Here is a 21,764-nt window from a genome sequence, read left to right on the forward strand (position 1 = left end):
GAGAAACTGGAACAGAGGCTGGATGGAGTTCAGAGGAATAAAGTGGAGATTTACTGAGGTGCCTTCAAAGGTCACAACCTGGCAGTACCTGGATGGCTCCAAGATGGCAGCAAAAGAGAGCTTGGCCATGAAATCTCACATTTTTATTAGTTTTAGTCTATTTGCATATAGAAGTGAACTGTCCAATTAACAGCTTCAAATGATGAAGTTTCATCCTCCTTGCTTGCTTGCCCACCTTCCTCTTCTCACGTTGTTGATGCTTTGGGCCTGAAGTTTGCAGAGATTGTCCTTGAGTCTCCAGCTGGAATAGGATTGTTTTGTGAAAAGATCCCAGTAACATTAATATAAAGCTAAAAGCTGCACACCAAAACAGAACAGAAAAACTTCAAACGAAAGGTATCAGTTTATTCCCATCCCATTCCTATAGGATTGTTTTTTCTTCACCACCCTGTGAAAAGATCCCTGTAACACTTAATACAAAGCTAAAGGCTGCACACCAAAACAGAAAAACTTAAAAGCCAAGGTATCAGGAGGGGCTGGCTGTTGATATTCCTTAGGAAAATAACCCAGTTTACCCCTCTGCTCCCAACCTGGGGCCATCCCACTAGGTGTCAGTGCACACCCAGATACCAGCACGATAGCCCAGGCAAAAAACCACCGAGTAATTTTCAACACACTGTTCATTTGCTGCAGCTGTAATTTGCGTTTCTGGGGCCATTTATCATAAAAGTATCTTCTTGCTGATGCCATGGCTCAAGGCTGTGGGAGTATCTTGCTGTATTCCTGGGAGAATCAAACTACTGGAGCTGATTTCACTAAAAGCTGTCACAACACATTACCGGAATGCTTTTTATTAAAGTTCATTTTCCAGACTCGGATTTAACAGTGTTCTAGAGCACTGCTGTTTGCTGTATACTGGATCAGTAATTTCCCTGTCAAAGTCACAACTTAACACAAACTTACTTAATTCTCAAAGTTGACTGCAATGTTTTTGAAGCAGATGTGAGAAAAGCAGGACTGGGCAGAGCCAGAGCTGTGCAGTGTCCCCATCCTGGCTTCAGGGAGACCCAGGGAGGTGGGAATGCTCTCCAAGGAGGAATTGGGCTCAGGAGGCAACATCCCAGGTGCTAATTGCACTAATTAAACACCAAAAGAGGGGGTGAACAGAGGGTGGTGTAAGTGGGATTGAATCCAGAGATTGATGGGCAAGAAACCAGCGGCTGGCAGAGCCAGCTAGATCAAAACTGGTTGGGAAAAACTTTAAAAAACTGGGTTTGGTGCAGTGGTCATCACCCTCCTTACCCTTTCTTTATACAGCCAAGCACCCTGTGGGTGGATTGGGGGACAGATGGGGCTGTCTCCTCCCAGGCACCTCCTGAGAGCCACAGGCTGATTACAAACCCCTCCTGAGTGAGGTGGCCACCACAAACCCCACAACAGAGGGGCTGAGGAAAATCTGTGGGAAGCCAGGGAGGCTGGAGGGGACAGCATGTGCTCAGCATGTCACACAGCCCCGGGGTGTTGGAGAAACAGCAGCTCCCATGGCAGGGAAATCTCCTGTGTGCTCATTCATAAATAGACCTGGTGGGCTGGAGATTATTTGGAGGCTTTGTGGTATATTTTGGGAGATATTAATGTGGTTTGCACATAATATCATACAAGTTACATAGGCTGGGTTGCAATAAATCAAAATGATGCAGGGAGTGCTGCTTCCAAATGGGCAGAGCACGTGGCTAAAATCTTTAGGTTGCATCAGAGTTAAATGCTGCTTCAGGTGCCCCATTCCAGGCTTTCTGTCTTTATGGAAAGGCTACTGGCAAAATCATCTGAACTGTGGTTTGGATATTGGGAGAGGCTGCAATTACAGGGGTGTTTAACACTGGTTTATGGCCTCTTTAGGCTGAGGACATGTTTACTGCTTGCTATTTACCATAAGTGGTGCTGTTGCCCTGCTTGCAATTTTGATGCCTATTAAGATGGAAACTGTATGTAAATCAGGATCCCTCATTATTATTTATATTTCATGGTGGGATGTAGGAGTTTGTCTGCCATGAGAAGAACTGTAAACAGGAGGTTTATGAACACTGAACACTGTTGCTAAGGTGGTTCTCTTGAAATAATTTTCCTTTGCAGCCGAACATCAATTCTTAATTTTAGTAGCACACGTAGCAGGATGGAAATGATGATTGATTTTTCTCCAAGTGCTGTGGGCTGCTTAAGTTGAGATTTCACTATAAAAGACTAGACATTTCCAATTGCTTTTTATAAGTTCAGAATTGATTTTATTTGTTTAGCACCTGACTAACATAATAAAGGAGAAAAATATAGTTGGACAGAAAACACAGGAAAGTGATGGGCTGCCTGTTTCTGGCCTTCCTTTAGGTGATGTGATTTTAAGCCATACTCCTGCTCTGGGTCTCTTCCAAACTGGGTCATACAGAAGATATTGCACAGTGTTCGCAAAGAACTGTGGCTCTGTGTAGACTTGGAATGATTTGTTAAAATCTGACTTGCTGTTGGGATCTTGATTAGTGAGAAAACAAAAATAAAACTGAGTTAGCATCAGTGTGTCTTGGTTTTTAATATGGGGACTTGTGGCACCCACATTACCTGACATCAATAAAGTCCAAGACTGTCCCATTTGCATGAATGAGGCTTCATTTTCTTTATCCAAGATAGGATTTTCCCACGGGGAATGTCACTTTGATATTTTCTAAGCCAGCAGATCTGGAGGTGTTCAGGTGAGTGGTGGCTGTAGGCAGAGAGGGGACAGGCAGAATTTCTGTGAAATAAATCCATCCTGTCCCCATAGCCAAGGGACAAGTCCTCAGGGGAGAGGTGAGGTCTGTCTGCCCTCAGCTCCTTGCACCAAGATGGTCAGGAGGGTCTGCACAGCTCCTACTGCATAATTTGCTTTCCTTGGTGGGTTTTCAAAGAAAAACAAATGTCAAGAACAGTTATTTAGCCTTATACATAGTGGGAAACGGGTGGGAAGATTGGTTAGTGGCTCCAGCTCAGCCAGAATTTGGACTTTGAAGTTCAAAATCGTTGTTGTGTTGGGGAGAATACCTCACCTTTCACATGAGCACAAGAAGGGCTGAGTTTGGATAGAAAGGCTGAGTTTGATAAGGGCTGAGTTTGCAGCTGGAGAGAAGCATTGAGAAGAAATTCCCATGGCTCTCTGGAAACACAGGTGGCAGGGACATTTTACTCTCTGGTTTATGGTCGTGTAAAACAAACTTAGTGCAGCTTGTCAGTCAGCAGGGATCTCCTGCTGCTATGTAAAGGGCAGGGGTGAATTTTGTTTCTCTGCTGCAGCCAAGGGCTGTGTACAGGAGTGTCTGACTCCACACTCTATTGTATTTGCTGGGAATGTCCCAATGAAGGCAGGAATGATGAATCTGACTCCATGTTCTCAGAAGACTAATTTATTACTTTATGATACTATATTATACTAAAGAATACAGATAGGATACTTACAGAATGCTAAAAAAGATAATAATGAAAACTGGTGACTCTCTCCAGAGTCCTGACACAGCTTGGCCTGATTGGCCAAAGAGTGAAAACAACTCCCAGCAGAATGCAATGGAACAATCACCTGTGGGTAAACAATCTCCAACCACATTCCAATGTGAGCACAACACAGGAGAAGCAAATGAGATAAGAATTGTTTCCCTTTTCTCTGAGGCTTCCCAGCTTCCCAGGAGAAAAATCCTGGGTGAAGGGATTTTTCCAGAGAAAAAATCTCCCAGGGAAAAGCCCATTCTGCTGCTGGCTGCAAGCACAGGAGTGCCCACAGTGCTGCAGCTGACACAGCTGCCAACATGAAAATAATTTTAAAGGAAATTTGTGTGTCTGTACTTGTAAGTGGTCCAGTAGAGTCTGTGTCATGAGAGGACAGTCTTCATGGAGTTCTGCTGCTGCTGCTGTCTGAACACTCAAATGTCAGTGGGCTGGAGGGCTCCTTGTTCTCTTATTTGAAGATGATATTTATTTTAATGATCTTTATTTTTTTTCCCTGCTAACATTATTTAGAGCCTTGAAGGCGAGTGCTGGCTCATTTCCATGCCAGACAAAGTGTGTTTTGGAGCATCTGTCACCTCTCCAGCTGTGGTGCCTCACTCTGAGGCAGTGAGGTGATGTGACTGTGTTCACAGGGGTCTGAGGACGAGGGAAGAGACGAGGATCTGACTCCATGTTTCAAAAGGCTGATTTATTATTTTATGATATATATTATATTAAAACTATACTAAAGGAATAGAAGAAAGGATTTCATCAGAAGGCTGGCTAAGAATAGAAAAAGAAGGAATGATAACAAAGGCTTGTGTCTCAGACAGAGAGTCCAAGCCAGATGGGCTGTGACTGGCCATTAATTACAAACAACCACATGAGACCAATCCCAGATGCACCTTTTGCATTCCACAGCAGCAGATAACCATTGTTTACATTTTGAGGCCTCTCAGCTTCTCAGGAGAAAACATCCTAAGGAAAGAATTTTCCATAAAACGTGTCTGTGACAAGGTGACATGGTGGCAGTGCATTCCAAAGGACAGGCTCCCAGATGGGGAAGTGGCAGGCTGGCAGTGCAAAACTCCCTGCAGTGACCTCCCTAAAACAGGTTCCTGTTGAGCAGTGTGCCAGGAGAGCTCCTGAAGGTTGCTGTCCACCCACCAAGCCAACTCCTGAACCCATCTCTTTTTGATTTTTACTGGTGTGGAAAGGGGAAAGCAGCAGTGATAAAAGGGACTTAGCCACTAACCATGGCACTGTGACAGTGGTCACAAGGGTTCTTGGATGAGGGAAGAGACGAAAATGTTGACTCCATGTTCAGAAGGCTTGATTTATGATTTTATGATATATATATATTACTTTATAACTATACTAAAAAGAAATAGAAGGAAAGGGTTGATCTCAGAAGGCTAAGCTAAGAATAGAATAGAAAAGAATGATAACAAAAGGCAGCTCTCTCGGACTCTGTCTGAGATAGCTCGGTCTTGATTGGCCACTAATTATCAACATCCAAGATGGGCCAATCAAAAATCCACTTGATGCATTCCACAGCAGCACATAACCATTGTTTACATTTTGTTTCTGAGGCCTCAGCTTCTCAGAAGGGAAAAAAATCCTAAGTAAGGATTTTCACAAAAAGATATCTACAACATGGCACCATTATCTGCAGTTCAGACTGGGTAGAGGATGCCATGGACAGTCCCACAAGATCTTCTCTTTGATCTCTCCTACAGTGTTTTGAGGATAAACTGCATTTATAATTTGTATATAATTTATCACTGATCAGCTGTAGCCTTACAAGTCCCGATTCGAGCCTTTGTCACACCTGCCTTTCCAAGCTAAACACCTCAGGGCTGTGGCTTGTACTTCTCAACTTTTCAGTTGTGATTTCTCGTAAATTGGATGAGCACCAACAGGCAAACGACAATAACAAGGTACCACCCTGCCACAACCATGCTCTGCAACTTTGGGACCAAGTTTCATAGGATGCTTGCCAAGTCTGAGTTGAATTTTGCTCATTTTGAGACCTGGTTGTTTGGGCTCATTTCCTGTCTTTTCTACTTTCTTGTTTTCTGCTTGGTTTTATTTGGTGGGGTTTTTTTGTTGGGGGTTTTTTTGTGGTGTACTATTGTTCTATTGTTCTATTCAACTCAGTGAAGGTTAACAATAGAAATGGGTTAGTTCTTGGATGTTTTAAAGCATCTTGAAGTACCTCTTCATGCCCATCATTCACTCAAAAATATAGTGAATCAAGTGAAATGCAGTTAAAATTCAGATGATGCTTATCTATGTTTTAATCTATTTTGTGGGTAATACCTCGTACCAACACACACTTTCTGAATTTTTGCACATGTATACAGCTGAAAAAGCTGCTTTCATAGCTGAAAGGGGAAAATATGACCTTTCAGAAATTGTGGAACTTCCCTCTGCTCTCTGAAAATAGAAAAAAAATCCAATGGAAAACACTCTGAGAGATTTATTTTGCAGATTATGGAGAAATCTTTTAACCTGCCGTCAAGGAAAGCTCAAAGTATCCTCTGCAAGGGTCCTCACTACTCTGTGCAGCAGAAGATGAATGATCCCTGTGTTAGGTTTGAGGGCCCAGCAGGGCACAGTGATCACGATATGGGCTGCAGAACTACAAAGTTCTAAAACTTTTGAGCTCTGCCTGTTTTCCTCCTTGTTTCAGAGGAGGGTCCAAGACTTGAAAAGATCTTGGACTTTAAGGGTCCAAGATCTTTTCAAACTTCATTTTTCTCAGTGACAGGTGAGATCTTTAACTGGATGGCATTGCCTGGGCTGAGATAGAATCACAGAATAATGGGATATGTTAAGCTTGGAGGGACCTCCAGGATCATCCAGTCCAGCTGGACCCCAACAGCCCCACCCTGGGCACCCCTGGCAGCTCCTGCAGCTCTGGTAGCCTTGGGGCCGTGCCCATTCCCTGGGGAGCCTGGGCAGTGCCAGCACCCTCTGGGGAAGAGCCTTTCCCTGATCTCCACCCTAATCACACAGCTTCATGCCAGTCCCTTGGATCCTGTCACTGGGTTCAGGAAAAACAAAAAAAAACAAAACTCAAAAAACCCAAAAACCCAAACCTCCTGGGAGCCGCCGGTGCTTGGCCAAAGCAGTGGAAGTTCATGGTACATCAGTGACTCCTCCAGGAATCAAATTGTCTTGACATTTTAAACAATGTTGAGATGGCACCAGATCATCATGGACAGGCCTGCACTGCCTGGTGTAGGGCCTGTGGGGTGGATACCAGCCCAGTTTGGGGTTTGCCATGTCCCATGGGATTGATCACCTCAATGCTACAGCATTGTGCTACAGCAGTGGCTTTTTGGGCTCTGCTGGTGTCACCTGAAGGGCACAGTTTGCCCCAGCAGCAGCCGTGCTGCCAGCAAAGGAGCAGCGGGGCGAGCGGCCAGCTCATCTCGCAACTGCTGTCACTGCTGTGGGGATGGGAAACGCCAGCACTGCCACCAAGATCAGAGGTGCCTGTGCTCCTGGGGAGGCTGAGGAGCAGCCACCCTGCTCTGCAGGCTGCCTGTGGTACAAACACGCTCCCACTGCGTGTGCTGCGGCGGAAACCTGCCTCGCTCGAGTTTCTCATGAGACAAGGCTCATCCTTCCCAGCCAGGCTGGCTCTTACCTTCTCACCTGTGCTGCCTCCTGTTCCAGACCCACTTGGGAGCTGATGTTCCCTTGTCAGAACTCAGCGCATCCTTCTGGGTGTCCAGAGTTGTTGGAGCCCCTGCCAGGGGGCTCAGAGACTCTGGCACACAGCCCAGAGCACCTGTGGGTTTGATTATGACCCGTGGAGAAAATTACCAGCTTTGTATGAAGACTTGAAAGCCACAGAAGTTTAAGTAGTGTAATAATAAAATTATCACAAGGTGAAAAGGTAGATTTTGGGGTTTTTAGAACAGGGGTCTTGGGGACAAGATGGAGGGACTTGGGCGTGTCCAGCCTTTCTTCTTCTTCTTCTCTACCTCCATCTTCTGCTGTGATGGTGGCACTTTGGGATTGGCTTAGAATAGAAGTTCACTGTCTAACATAGGTGATGGGTACTGGAAAGTAATTGTAAACATGTTATACGTAGTTTGTAGTATAAAGACATGACACCACTGTCTGGGGGCAGGCAGAGTGCCACTCTGAGTAGACCTCAGCAGGGCAGGAGAAAAATTTTTATAGATAAGATACAATAAACAACTCTGAGACTGAAAACTGAAGAACTCCGACTCATTCTTCAAACATGCAGGCCGAAACAGAGACTTTTCACGTGTCTCAAGGCTGCAATAAAGTGCAAACTCACAAGATTCCCTGTGTGGTGTTTCTCTGGGAGACTCACTCCCATCCACCCCTCATTGAAATGAGTCTCCCAGTCCCCACTCACCACTCTCCAGCTGTATAACTGGTAAGGAGGGTAAATGCTCATTTGTTGGCTCCTGCCTGCATTTTCCCCACCTCAGGGGCAGGGATGGATGTGCAGCGGTTCCAGTGTAATGTCATAGCCTGTCTCAGTTATCCTGGTTCCTTCCCCAGGTGTGCCAATAACCTCTCCCTTCCCCTCCCTGACCCCTCCCAGCACTGTCTGTCAGTCTTGGCATTCCAGAAGGCATTGAGTGATTGGCAGATTCACAGGATGCCCTCTACCCCTGGGGGCATTGGGCCATCCAGGTGTCCTTTGTCCCTTTGTCCCTCCCCTCCTGTCCCTGGCTGGTGGCTCCCTGCCCCTTCCCTGCCCCTCTCCCCGGGGTTAAAGGAGCAGCACCCACGGGCTCAGGGAGTTCTGCTGGAGCTGGTGCTGCATTCAGAGGCCTGTGGGCCAGAATAAAGCTCTGGATCCAAACCCTCCATCAGAACCGACTCCTTTCCTTCACCATCGCCTTAAAGCTTCTCCACAGAGGGAAACCTGAGGAGCAGCCCCTGTTATGGGGGGAAGCTCCATCCCAGCACCACCAGAGCTCCTGCAGGCCTGGACTTGTCCCCATGGGCCCAGCTGCAGCATCCAGCTTAGCCAAAGGTGTCTCTGGGGTGAAACACCACACACCCAGCCAGCCCAAAGTGTCTGTGGGGTGAAACACCACACACCCAGCCAGGCAAAAGTGTCTGTGGGGTGAAACACCACACACCCCACAGCCAAAAGTGTCTCTGGGGTGAAACCACCACCTTGGTCAAGCAGCAAGGGCCAGACAAGCCCAGGCACGTTCCATCCAGCTATATAGGTATTTAATTCCAATATGCAGCCAGAGTAGGACGTGGAACACCATGTGTCTCCTGGCTGGGATGCTGGTTGGTGCAGGCTCTTCTCCATAAGAACAGCCATGCAGTGCCCCTGCCTAAGTGATTTGGAGGCTGCTGACCTACCCAGTGAGTGTCCAGGTGGGGAACCCCCACAGCTCAGCCAGGAGAAGGGCTTCTCCATAGCTCCATGAAGACTTTTCCCCTTCCAGTCTTTGTCTTGAGCCTTAGAATCACAGAATGGTTTGGGTTGGAATGGACATTAAAGCCCATCTCATTCCACCCCTGCCATGGCAGGGACACCTTCCAGCATCCCAGGCTGCTCCCAGCCCTGTCCAGCCTGGCCTTGGGCACTGCCAGGGATCCAGGGGCAGCCACAGCTGCTCTGGGCACCCTGTGCCAGGGCCTCAGTTCCCTCACAGGGAAGAATTTCTTCCTGAAATCCCATCCAACCCTGCCCTCTGGCAGTGGGAAGCCATCACCCCTTGTGCTCTCCAGCACCACAAGAGCTTTTCCTGCACTGCTGCAGCCTGACACTGGGAAATGCAGTCATACATCAAAGCCAGCAAATAGGGAATTAAAAATGAGACTTAAAAAAGGCTCCTGAGGAAACAAAGCTTCCAAATCTTGTATAACCCCTCTTGTCCAGGTTGGCAGCAGCATGTGAGCTTTGGATCCCTTGACCACAATTTTCAAGGTGTAAAGCATAAGATATATGACAAAATCATCACAATGTAGTGGCCCTCTCCTTGGGAAGGCTTTGTGTAAGGGTTTGGTGCCTGGGAGCAAATGGCGATTTTTGCTGTGGGGATAATGTGCCCCAAATCTGGCTGTACCACAAACCTTTGGAGAAACCTCATCTAGCAAACACCCCAAATGGAACTCAGGGGTTGTTTTGCATCTCCCATCTACACTAAGGCTGGGAAATGGATTCCCCTGCATGCACATTGGCTTGTTCCCAAGTACTGGGGGAGCTGGGCTGCAGTGAGGAAGAGGAAATAGGAAGATATAAGACAAAGATCCCAAACCATTGGAAGTAGATATTCCTATCACTGGAAGTGTCCAAGGCCAGGTTGGACGGGTCTGAGAGCAACCTGGGATATGAAAGGTGTCCCTGCCATGGCAGGGGGGTAGAGCAAGATGGTCTGGAAGGTTCCTTCCAACCCCAAGCATTCTGTGATTGTTGTGAGGAGCTGGGGCTGGGCAGCTGGGAAATCACCTGGTGCAGGGAGCTGAGGCTGGGCTGGGAGCAGGGCTTGGTGAGACCCACAGCTTCCTTGGCAGAGCTCTGTAAAGTTTCCATCCCTGCTAATAATAAATCACATGAGCGTGATGATAATGACAAAGGAAATAATTACTTCTTAAGAAACTCGTCTCCTCTCACCCCAGGGCCCGTGTGAGGAGCAGAGAGGAGTTTGCAAGTCCGGAGCGTGGGAGGGAGTCGAGGCTGCCAGAACTCAGGTTGTGTATGCCAGGAGCTGCAGCAGCCAGGCCTGTGAGCTGCAGGTTCAGCAAGGTCATTCAGAAGTCACCTGAGATTGGCAAAACCCTGTGAGCACTGCAAGGTGCTAAGGCAGCTCGTGGTTATGTGGATAATTCCAAATCACCCTCAGGTCAGACTGTGACAACCAGCACCCAAAGTCAGCAGAGTTTGACCATGAACACCATTGCTAAGCCCCAGCAGCTTCAGAGAGCTGATCTGTGCCTGGCTGCTGTATAAGCAATGACTTTGCTTCCTATGTGTCTATCTCAGCCCACCATTAGCATTTAAAATCATTCCTTACCGATAGGAAACAAAATACAGCTATGAAAAAAAAAAATCCATCCTGGTGATGGGCTTTGTTTTGCATTTCTTTGTGACAAAAGTGATTAAACTGCTAAATCACAGCTGCTTTTCTCATAAAAAAGACAAAGCATCTTTCAATCCCTCCATCATTTCAAGAGCTGCAGAAAGCTCTAGGTAAATGGGAGTGATTTGATCTATCTTGGTTTTATCACTGCATCTCCTACACCCACAGGCTCCCAGGCAGGGTGTATTTGCTGTCTCATGGCCTAAAAGCTTCCCGTGTTACTCATAACTTAAACACCGAGAGAGAGATAAGGGATTGGGTTTGGTTTGTTTCCTTTCAGAAGAAATGAACATTAATAAATATCTCATTACCAGAAAGTGTTATAGTGAAAGTACAGCGCTTTCTCCCGTTCCATAGTCGGCTCTTTAATTTTCACTGTGGTTAAAGAGCAGCATGAAAACCCTGAAAAATGATCCCAGTCACACTCAGCTGAGTTTTCAATAACTGCTGGATCAGATAGGGCCGAGCTGCTATCACAGGAGATGATCAGATATGGGGCAGCAACTGCTGCAGACTTTGCTCGGCACAAATTATTCCCTCCTAATGTCCACTGAGAGGCGAAAATCTGCTGTAGCAGCATCCATGATCTCCAGTATTTCACAAAACTCCTCAGGCCCTGAGGTTGGTTGCAAGGAACCCTGGTCTTGCTGTGAGCCATTTCCCATTACATTTCCTGTCACAACCATTGCTCCAGAGAGGATCTCCTCCACCAGCTTGTTTCAAGGAGAGGTGGATGTTGATGCCCCAAAAGTGTGGGCTGGCTGTGGAGGTGGCCAAAGGATCTGCTGCACTGGAGGGCAGTGGTGGAGGCCCAGGCTGATCTCTGGCCAGCAGGTTCATGGCTGCCTCCAAGGTGGGAGTGAAGATGCCTCTGCTGTGAAGGATGGCTGAAAAGGATGCCAAGAAAGGGGAATCATGGAATCAGAATATCCTGAGTTGGAAGGGTGTGACCGTGTTCACAGGGGTCTGAGGATGAGGGAAGAGATGAGGATCTGACTCCACATTTCAGAAGGCTGATTTATTATTTTATGATATATATTACATTAAAACTATACTAAAAGAATAGAAGAAAGGATTTCATCAGAAGGCTGGCTAAGAATAGAATAGGAAAGAATGAATAACAAAAGCTTCTGTCTTGGACAGAGAGTCTGAGCCAGCTGACTGTGATTGGCCATTAATTGCAAACAAGCACATGAGACCAATCACAGATGCACCTGTTGCATCCCACAGCAGCAGATAATCAATGTTTACATTTTGTTCCTGAGGCCTCTCAGCTTCTCAGGAGGAAAAATGCTAAGGAAAGGATTTTTCAGAAAAGATGTCTGTGACAGAAGAGACCCACACAGATCATCAAATCCAACTCAATGAACGACCAGCTCCAAATGAAGCTCTAAGAGGCAGAGAATGAGGAGAGCATCAAGCTGGGGTGAGATGGAGCAGTGGGAAAGGAGCTGTGGGTGAGGATTGTCTTCAGGCAGAGGAGGTGAAGACCCTGAGCAAGGAAACTGTCTGTTATCCTTCAGCCATGCTTGAGACACTCTGCATCCATTCCCTGGAGTGGAGAATGGAATCATTGCCAAAATCACCTCACAGAGCCTCCAAAATGACTTGAGCCAAAGAGACAGCACAGCCTGTCCTGGGTAACCCCAGCAAACCCACAGTTGATTGAAAAAAGCAGAGAGCTGCCATGGAGTGCGTGCTTCTGTGCACTGCTCCCCATCAGGGACAATCCCTGCCTCCCAAATCCCACAGCAGCTCTGGGCTGGTGTCGCAGACACATTTTATGAAAAATATTTTCCTTAGGATTTTTCCTCCTGAGAAGCTGACAGACCTCAGGAACAAAATGTAAACATTGATTATCTGCTGGTGTGAAATGCAACAGGTGCATCTGGGATTGGTCTCATGTGATTGTTTCTAATTAATGGCCAATCACAGTCAGCTTGTTTGGACAGAGAGCCGAGACAGAGCCTTTGTTATCATTCCTTCTTATTCTATTCTTAGCCAGCCTTCTGATGAAACCTTTTCTTCTATTCTTTTAGTATAATTTTAATATAATATATACCATAAAATAATAAATGAAGCCTTCTGAAACACGGAGTCAGATCCTCATCTCTTCCCTCAACCTGAGACCCCTGTGAACACGGTCACAGGCTGGTTCTGGTTCTGGTGGTGGGAGTGATTCAATGCCTGGGTTTGCAATGCTTTTGGGCAAATCATGTCCTCCAGCAGCACAAGGACAGGGAAATGAATAATAACACACAACCAGGAGAAGGGAGAGGAGAGGGAAGCTTGGAAAAAGGGTGAGAGAGCAGAAAAAGGCCAGAAAGCAGAGAGGTCCATCTCCTGAAACTGGTAGAAGGGAAAGATCTCATGGCTTTTGGGCCAGTCTTCAGACAAGAGTCCAGATTTTAGAACATGTAGGGTTGGAAACACTGTGGTTTATTTGCTACAAATTATTTACAAGGCCCTTCAGTGGGAAATAAATTTCACAGGACAATGCCTTCAGGGAAAATAATATGTGTTTGGATGGGTGATTCATCATTCTGCATTAAGTCCATAAGCTCTGCTGACATCGAGGTATACCTGATAATCTCTTATCTAAATAATTTCCCCTTGAAATCCTCCATCTGTGCAGCTTTGGGAGCTGATGGGAGGATAAACTGCTGGGCCAAAACTTCTGCTGGGAAAACTGGCCTTGTAGTGGCATGGTCAAGAGGGGGAGATGCTGAATCCTGCCCAGAAGACCCCACACCATGTTGGGTTATGTGGAAGGCACCAGTGGTCCCAAGCAGCTCCAGAGAGGTGGTGGAGGGTAGGGGTGGAGAGCTGCTCTGCTTTATTTAAATGTAGGTCCCTTTAAACCTTCTGAGAATGTCCCACCTGGTCTTATCTTGGCTCCTGACCAGCACCAGAAGAAGGCTAAGAGCAGAGCTTTCAGCCAGCTTGGCCAACCTGGAATTGCCTTCATGCTATTTCACCAGAATTCTCCAAATCTCTTCTTTGCTGCTCCCAGTTTGGATCATCTTCATTATTCACCCTGGGATGAGCTCAGGCCCCAGTGCTGAGCTCCCAGAACATCTTTCATTGGTGTGATGCTCAAAACATCAAACAAACCCCAATCCTTCCACAGCCTCCTCAAACTCCATTTTTTTTGCCTTCCTCTCAGCATCTCCTTTTTTTCCTGCTGTTGCAAGCACAGGGGTTTATCCACCACGGGGCTCCGGGGGCTCTTTTTTGGTGTGGGCATGGATGATGTGGAGACCATCATCACTGCATGCTGTCTCTTGGGGCAGGACAGCTCTATGGAATGAGGGTAGAGCTTGGGATGTCTGTTGTGGGTCTGCACATGGGTCCTACAGCACCTTCCCATCCTTGTTTCCATAGCTGTGCTGAGAACCAGGGTCACCCATGGGGAGCTGTGACCAAGCTGCCACTGAGGCCTGTGGTGGCACCTGCTGTGCCAGGCTGCTGTGAGGCCTGTGCTGCTGAATTCACCAAATTAGTCACTAATTATAGCAGCCACCCACAGCGTCCCCAGCAGCCGAGGATCTGTGAAGGTCACGAACCCCGTGATTCAGCCGGGAATCCCGTGTAACTCTGTGAAATAACAGGAAATAAAAATAACAGGGCCCAACGAGCGGCAGCCATGGCTGATTGTGCCCTGCCTCTCCCTTTGCCATGGAAACGGGCTGGGATGGCACCCAGAAGGGTAAATGCTCTGCAGCTGCCTCTCTCCTGGATCCAGGTGCTGGATTTGCCTCCTTTTCTGGCTGGCAGGGATGGCCGAGCCCCACAGCAGCTGCCCCACAGCTCCCAGTGCAACTCTGGAGCAGTGCAGCTCCCAGTTCAACTCCCTGAGAGGTGGAGAGGACTTGTGCAGGAAACATCCAGCCCAAATGACACCCTCAGCCCTGGAGAGGAGGAGGAGGAGGAGACTGAATGCATGCTGCCCATCCCTCTGCCTCACACACACATGGTGTCCCACGGCCCCATCCAGCCTGGAGCAGCTCCAGGATGGAGAGCTGGGAACAGCTTCCCATGATGCTGGTGGCTGGGCTCTTTGCACTGGCACAGTCAATGCTCTGAGCTGCCTCTCTCCTGGATCCAGGCGCTGGATTTTCCTCCTTTTCTGGCTGGCAGGGAGAGCAGGGCCCCACAGCATGTGCCCCATGTAGTGGTGTTCGCAGAGGTCTTAGGATGAGGGAAGAGATAAGGATCTGACTCCATGTATCAGAAGGCTGATTTATTATTTTATGATATATATTATATTAAAACTATACTAAAAGAATAGAACAAAGGATTTCATCAGAAGGCTAGCTAAGAATAGAAAAAGAAAGAATGAGAACTCAGGCTTGTGGCTTGGACAGAGAATCCGAGCCAGCTGACTGTGATTGGCCATTCATTAGAAACAACTACATGAGACCAATCACAGATGCACCTGTTGCATTCCATAGCAGCAGATAACCATTGTTTACATTTTGTTCCTGAGGCCTGTCAGCTTCTCAGGAGAAAAAAAATCCTAAGGGAAGGATTTTTCATAAAATGTGTCTGTGACAGCCCCACAGCTCCCAGTGCCCCTCTGCCAGCCCTGGGAGGTGGAGAGGACTTGTGCAGGAGACATCCAGCTCAAATGACACCCTCAGACCTGGAGACTGAATGCATGGTGCCCATCCCTCTGCCTCACACACACATGGTGTCCCACAGCCCCATCCACCCTGGAGCAGCTCCAGGATGGAGGGCTGGGAGCAGCTTCCCATGGTGCTGGTGGCTGGGTCCTTTCCACTGGCACAGTCTGCAGTGAACAGAGTCACTGGAGCCTTTCAGATGTGGGTATTTTGCTTTCCTCCTGTTTCTCCATGGGTAAAGTTGTGAGCAGAGCTCTCCTCCAGGAGCTTTGGTGTGTCAGGAGGAAGGGGTTCACAGCCCAAGAGCACATCCCTTTGTCTGCATGGCCTGGTAGGGAGCAGCGATGGATATTCCTGTTCTCTGCAGCAGCTGTAGCACAGGTGGTGGGAACAAAAGCTGTGTCTGGCTCTGTTTTGGGCAGGTTTTTGTGCCCCTAAGCCACCTCATGAACCTCATCACCCACACCCACAGAGCTGCTCAGCCCTGACTCTTTCCACCTCATTCTCTCCCAGCTTCTCCCACCTCCTCCTGGCACCCCCAAGCTGTTCCTCCCTCATTTTACCCTCTCTGACTCCTCAAATCCCATCTCAGTTCCCTCACCAGCCCCCCGTGGCTGCAGGATTATCTCTCCATCAATGTGCAGTTCAGCAAACCCAGAGCATTTTGGAAGGGCTGGAGGGATCTGTGAATTTGCTTTGAATATAGCAACGTGTTTTGGCTAAAGGGAACAAGAGAACATTTTGAAAATGTCAAAATATTTTGTTTAGGCATTTTTTGAACAAAATGTTTCGCTTGGTAGTTGACAAAAAAAGAAAAGAGAAGGAAAAAAATCAGTTCAAAATCTTCCAAACAAAATCTTCCCACTTTTATTTTGAGATGGCACCTGCCTGGGAGAACACAAACTACAAAGGCACAAAAACCATTTCCAATGGTAAATAATGTCCTGGCACCCAAGGGAGTTTCTTCAGTGGAAGTCAAAATGTTTCAAAGGGAGTCAAAACATTCCCTGATTTTATTTTTCCCTATTTCACTCAGGTGGGGGAAAAAAACCTTGTCCTTGCTGGGCCTGGATCGAGAACTCGTGTTCATTTTTATGTTGGCTACTAAGCAGAAATATTTACAGCAACAACTTGATAGGTCAGGTCTGCTTCTTGTGCTAGAGAGGGAATTAATGCTGGGATCAGGTTGTCCTGGTGATCCTTCCTCTCTGTCCCTCTACTTTGGCTTCTCATCCTGTAGGGTGAAGGGTCCAGAGAAAAAAAATCTTTTTTCTCCATGTTTCTCTAAGTTTGCTCCAACCTCTGCTCTGCCCTGGAGATTCTGGAGCTGTTTCTGAAGGGACCCTGCAATTCCTTTGTGTATTTCAGAACAGAAATTCACAGAATCCCAGGCTGGTTTGGGTTGGAAGGCACATAAAAACTCATCCTGAAGTGGGCAGGAACATTTTTAACTGGACCAGGTTGCTCAGAGCCACATCCAACCTGACCTTGAATGTTCCCAGGGATGGATCATCCACAGCTTGTCTGAGCAACCAGGTACCTTTCCTGATGCATCTCTCTGTCTGGCCTTGTCCTCCTGTCCTCTCCTCCCCAGTGGTGGGATAAAAGCCTGGGGTAATGATCCAGCTCCCCCTGCCCAGCACTGGGGCATTGAGCTGCTGCTGAAAACAGCACACATCCCGTTTTCTGCCTCTTCTCCATGTGCTCCAGCCATGCCAGCTGCCTGTCTTCCTGTGAGTCCCCCACAGCTTTTACAGAAGCTCTTCTCTTCTCTTCTCTTCTCTTCTCTTCTCTTCTCTTCTCTTCTCTTCTCTTCTCTTCTCTTCTCTTCTCTTCTCTTCTCTTCTCTTCTCTTCTCTTCTCTTCTCTTCTCTTCTCTTCTCTTCTCTTCTCTTCTCTTCTCTTCTCTTCTCTTCTCTTCTCTTCTCTTCTCTTCTCTTCTCTTCTCTCTCCTCTCCTCCTTTCCTTTTTCCTGTCATGGTGCAGTCAGTAAATATCCCTTTTCCCCTGCCTGGCAGATAAGGTGGCTTTTTGACAGCTGCTGAAGCTGCTGTGACTCCTCAGTCCATGAGTGGCTCATTTCCCCCCTGTGGGAGCTGCCCCATATTAAGCTGCCTGTGGATCACATGGCAAAATTGCATTTATGGCCAGAGCAGCCTGGAGATGTGAGGACCAGCAGGGTTTTGGGGCTGTCTGTGGCCATTTCCTCACTCACTCAAGGGTGGTGGATGTGAGGTTTTTGCCCTGGTGCTCTGCAGAGCTGACCCAGCAGCTCCACCCAAGCTCTGCCAGGAGACCCATCCCAGCTGGGCACTTCCCAGTGCAGGAAACTGGGGCAGGTCAGTGGGTGCTGAAGGTGGCAGCTGCCCAGGGGGAGGGCTGGGGGTGGCAAAAATCGAATTTGAACATATTGCACATTTCTGATGCACCAGGATGTGGAAAGGAAGAGGAATGAAGGATGAGATCCCCTTGGGAAGGAGGCTGTGGAAGGGGTTAGTAGTGAGTTTGTTAGTTAAAGGAGTGAGAAGTAAGAAGAAGAAGAAATTGATAAAGAGCTTTCTCCAAAGCCATAACCAAAGAGATCGAGAAAAAGAAGATAAGAGCATTTTGCAGCTAAATGAAGCGTTTTTAAAAAGTTAAGTAGAATCAGAATAACTTTTCACCAATAGCATAGTATTGAATTAGTGTTGCCAATAACTAAAAACGACTAAAAGCTGTATAAAATTCAGCCATTTTCATTAATAAACTGTTACCAAGTGTTACCAACTGAAACTACTTATAATCTCTGCTTTATGTCGTAACCACCTCAACTGCAACAGGAGGCAACCCTTGGAGGTTGAACAGGAGCTAATGAAGGAGCTCAGCAAAGCACAGGGCAGTGCTGGGAGGCTCTTGCCCTTGTCCTGGCTCTCCAGGAGGTGTCCTGGCTAAGGGATTGAATACCTTAAAGAATCATCTCCATTAACCACATCCATCTCCATGAACACCCATCGGCAGAGAGATCTCTGGAGGCTGCACTAGAAGACCTTTGGAGGTCCCTTTTAAACCAAATTATCCTTCCAGCCCCGAGATGGGGCTGTGCCAGCTGCTGGGCAATCAGATTGCCCAAGACTGCATCTCAGGAGTTTCCTCCTCCCCAGTGAGCCTCAGGGGCAGCTTCTCCTGCTCCCCCAGCTGAGAGCAGCAGGAGGTTCCTCAGGCAGGGATCTGGCTGTGCTCCCTTAGATCTGCCAGTGAACCAGGCACTCATGTACTACTGATTTCAGCAGAAACAGGTTCAGGCCTCTGATTGTCCCTTGGAGCCCAGCCCAGGAAGTCCTTGCTCCTCAGGCTCCCACTTTTGGGATCTGCTTGGTCAGACACCTCTGATGGAACAAATGGTCCCACCTGCCCTGTGTGCCCAAACCAACTTTTCTCCCTCCTGAATTTTCATAGAGGAGCTGGTTTTTATCTCAAAGTCTCAAGATGATTTTTCCCCCTCAGTTTTGTCACTCTCCTCTCTGGATTCCAGCTCATGTGGACCCAGAAGGAGCCATCAGTCAATGTGTGGTGTCCACAGATTCCCCAAAGCACCACCCAGCCCCAGAGCTCTGCTGGATTTTAATTCCATGGCTCAGCTTTGCTTCACAGGGAGCTGGTTTGATTCTGCCAGAAAGGGACAATACAGAAACTCATGGAGTCTGAGATGAGAGAGAAATCGAGTGCAAGGCAGCACTGGGGTTAGGTATGACACCCACAGAATAACAGCTCATGTAGATGTGTGTATATATAAATACATGGGCAAATAGATATTTATGTGTGTGTATAGAAATACATGAAAAAAACAGACATATATGTGTGTATATATAAATACATGGTCAAATAGATATTTATTTGTGAGTATAGAAATACATGAAAAAAACAGACATATATAAAGCATGAACAGACATATACAAGAGTGGGTATATTTATTTTATTTTATTTTATTTTATTTTATTTTATTTTATTTTATTTTATTTTATTTTATTTTTATTTATTTTATTTTATTTTATTTTTTATTTATTTTATTTTTTTTATTTTTTATTTATTTTACTTTATTTTATTTTATTTATTTTATTTTACTTTATTTTATTTTATTTTACTTTATTTTACTTTATTTTATTTTTATTTTACTATATTTTATATTTTATATTTTATATGTTATATGTTATATTTTATTTTATTTTAACATAAGTGAAATAATCTGTGCTGTCCCCATTGCTGTGACAGCCCCGGAGCGGCCATCACGCAGGATTTGCCTGTGCCCACTAGAGGCCAGTGTGCGCCTTGAATTAAGATGCCAGTGCCCTAATTAATCCCCAGCCATCGAGAGGATCGTGTTTCCTCTGGGATAAAGCCCTGTTGCACAGGAGATGGTGGCCAGGGCAGGTGGCTGTCCCCGCAGGGATGGGTAAACTCTTCCAGCTGTGTAATCATGGAAAAGCCTGGGAAATCCTGCTCTGCTGCCATGACTCGAGCACGGGACCTGCTCAGATCCTTCCTGCAGCCCTGCAGAGCCCGGCAAGAGCATCCTCTGGGTGTCCTTGGGGACAACTGGGACGCTGTGGTGGCAGAGCAGGTGCCACAGCTTGCTGTGCCACTGCCACCAGCACGCCAGGCTGGCACAGAGCCCTGGGCTGGAGCTGGGCAATGAACCCAGCCTGGCTGCAAACAGGGAGGTGTGCATGGCCCTGTGTGCAAACCCAGGGCACAGGGAATATTTCTGTGTCTGCCCTGACCCCCAGGGCAGCACTGACTCTGACCCTCATTCATGGAGAAAGTGTTCTAAACTCCAGAATAGACTGGAATCCACAAAAGTGTGCAATAGATTCTAGAGAGCAGTGTAGGTGTATCACTTGGTGGGAAATTGAGGTTTTGGGATTTTTAGTGTGTTGTGGATGGGAGCAAGATGGAGGACACAGGGTGTCATCCTGGGTTTCTTCTTCATGCTTCTTCTTGTGTTTTTGGCCAGCCTGGGGGAAACTGGGATGTCCAGGAGTACAACTTCATGTTCTGTTAGAATCCCAAGCCCAAATGCTCAGTCCTAAGTCCATTTTACTCATTTTTCCCCCTATGGAGCACAAATAAAGACAAGAAACAAAAGCAAGGTGGTATTTTTCCCAGAATCCTTCCAAAATGTATTCTTTCTGCCTCTTGCACTCCCATTCCCAACTTGGATGAGCTGAGATTTGCTTCAACATGACCTGACTGATGTTAAAGTCCCAGGAATGACCCCAAGGATTGGGATGGAGGGTCCATCTCAGTGGTCAGAGGCAGACACCAAAAAAGTAAGAATGTAATATGTGTACATCATATCTCATGTTGATCCCCCTTCTGTCCTCAGGTCAGGGGAGTTCTGCTTGCTTAAAAATGGGCATTCTCCCCTTGCCCCATGCCCCAGAGCAGAGAAGACCAAAGATTTGGTGCTGCTCAGTGTCAGCACCCTCAGGCAAGATGCCCCTGAGGGACTGGGATCAGAGGAACTGCCAAAAAATAAAACAAAACCAAATTATTGCTTTTTACAGGTAATCCACGTGAGCAAAACCTCCAGGGGAGGATTTGGGGTCGCTGTGTCAGGGCCAGAACATGTGGGGAGCAGCCCTGAGGAGAAAAAACATCATTAGACCCTGTTTGCTGTCACCCCCACAGCCCAAAGCCCAGCCTGAGGTTTAGAGGGGTCTGATGGAGGGTGAGGATTCTGGGGCTGCGCCCATTGCCCAGCCAGGAGTGTCTCAAAGGAGTGCAGCCACCCAGGGGTTAAGCAGGATCCTCTCTCCATGCACAGCTTTCCTGCCAGCCTGCTGAAATCCACTAACAGAATTAGCACTGGAAATTTGTGCACTGTGCTATGGAGGGGGAAGGAAAAAAAAGGGAAAAAAAAAAGGAAAGAAAAGCACAAAATGTATTTAATCTCTCGTTTCAGAATTGCATTTGACATCTAAGTTAAATAAAATGTTCCTGAGGTCATTAAAAATCAGAAATAGTACAAGATTTGGGTTTACCATAGTTTCAGAATGAATCAGGTTTCTGAACTTGTTTTAATCTCTGTATAATTGCTTTTCTGTATATGGTAACCTTTAGAAAATGAGTTTAATAATTAGTCATCTCAAACTAGTTAAGGACAACATCCTGCCCTCAGTTCAGTTTTATTTTCAACAAAAAAACCAATGCCAAAGTAAATTCTTCACTATGGTTGGAAACATAGATTCAGGCTACATGTTCAGCAGGTGAAACAGCTTGCATTAAGTTTGAAAGTTCAGCAATTCCCATCTTGATGGCTTTTCACTCTCCCTCTCCAAGAAAAATGGGAAGAGAAGAGGAAAATATGAAGCAGCAGCATCAACCATGGCTGGTCCTTGGCTCTGCCCCTCCTGGGCACAGAGCCCCAGCACAGGGCAAGGAGAGGGATTTACAGGATGGTAGGAGAACTCCATAGCTGGAACCTGCTTTTCCCAGGATGGCAGCCTGGGCAGAATCCAGGGAGTTTCCATCTCCTTTGGGCCCATTGCTGGTGCCT

The sequence above is a fragment of the Melospiza georgiana genome, chromosome 17, assembly GCF_028018845.1.
Source record: "Melospiza georgiana isolate bMelGeo1 chromosome 17, bMelGeo1.pri, whole genome shotgun sequence".
Classification (NCBI taxonomy): domain Eukaryota; kingdom Metazoa; phylum Chordata; class Aves; order Passeriformes; family Passerellidae; genus Melospiza; species Melospiza georgiana.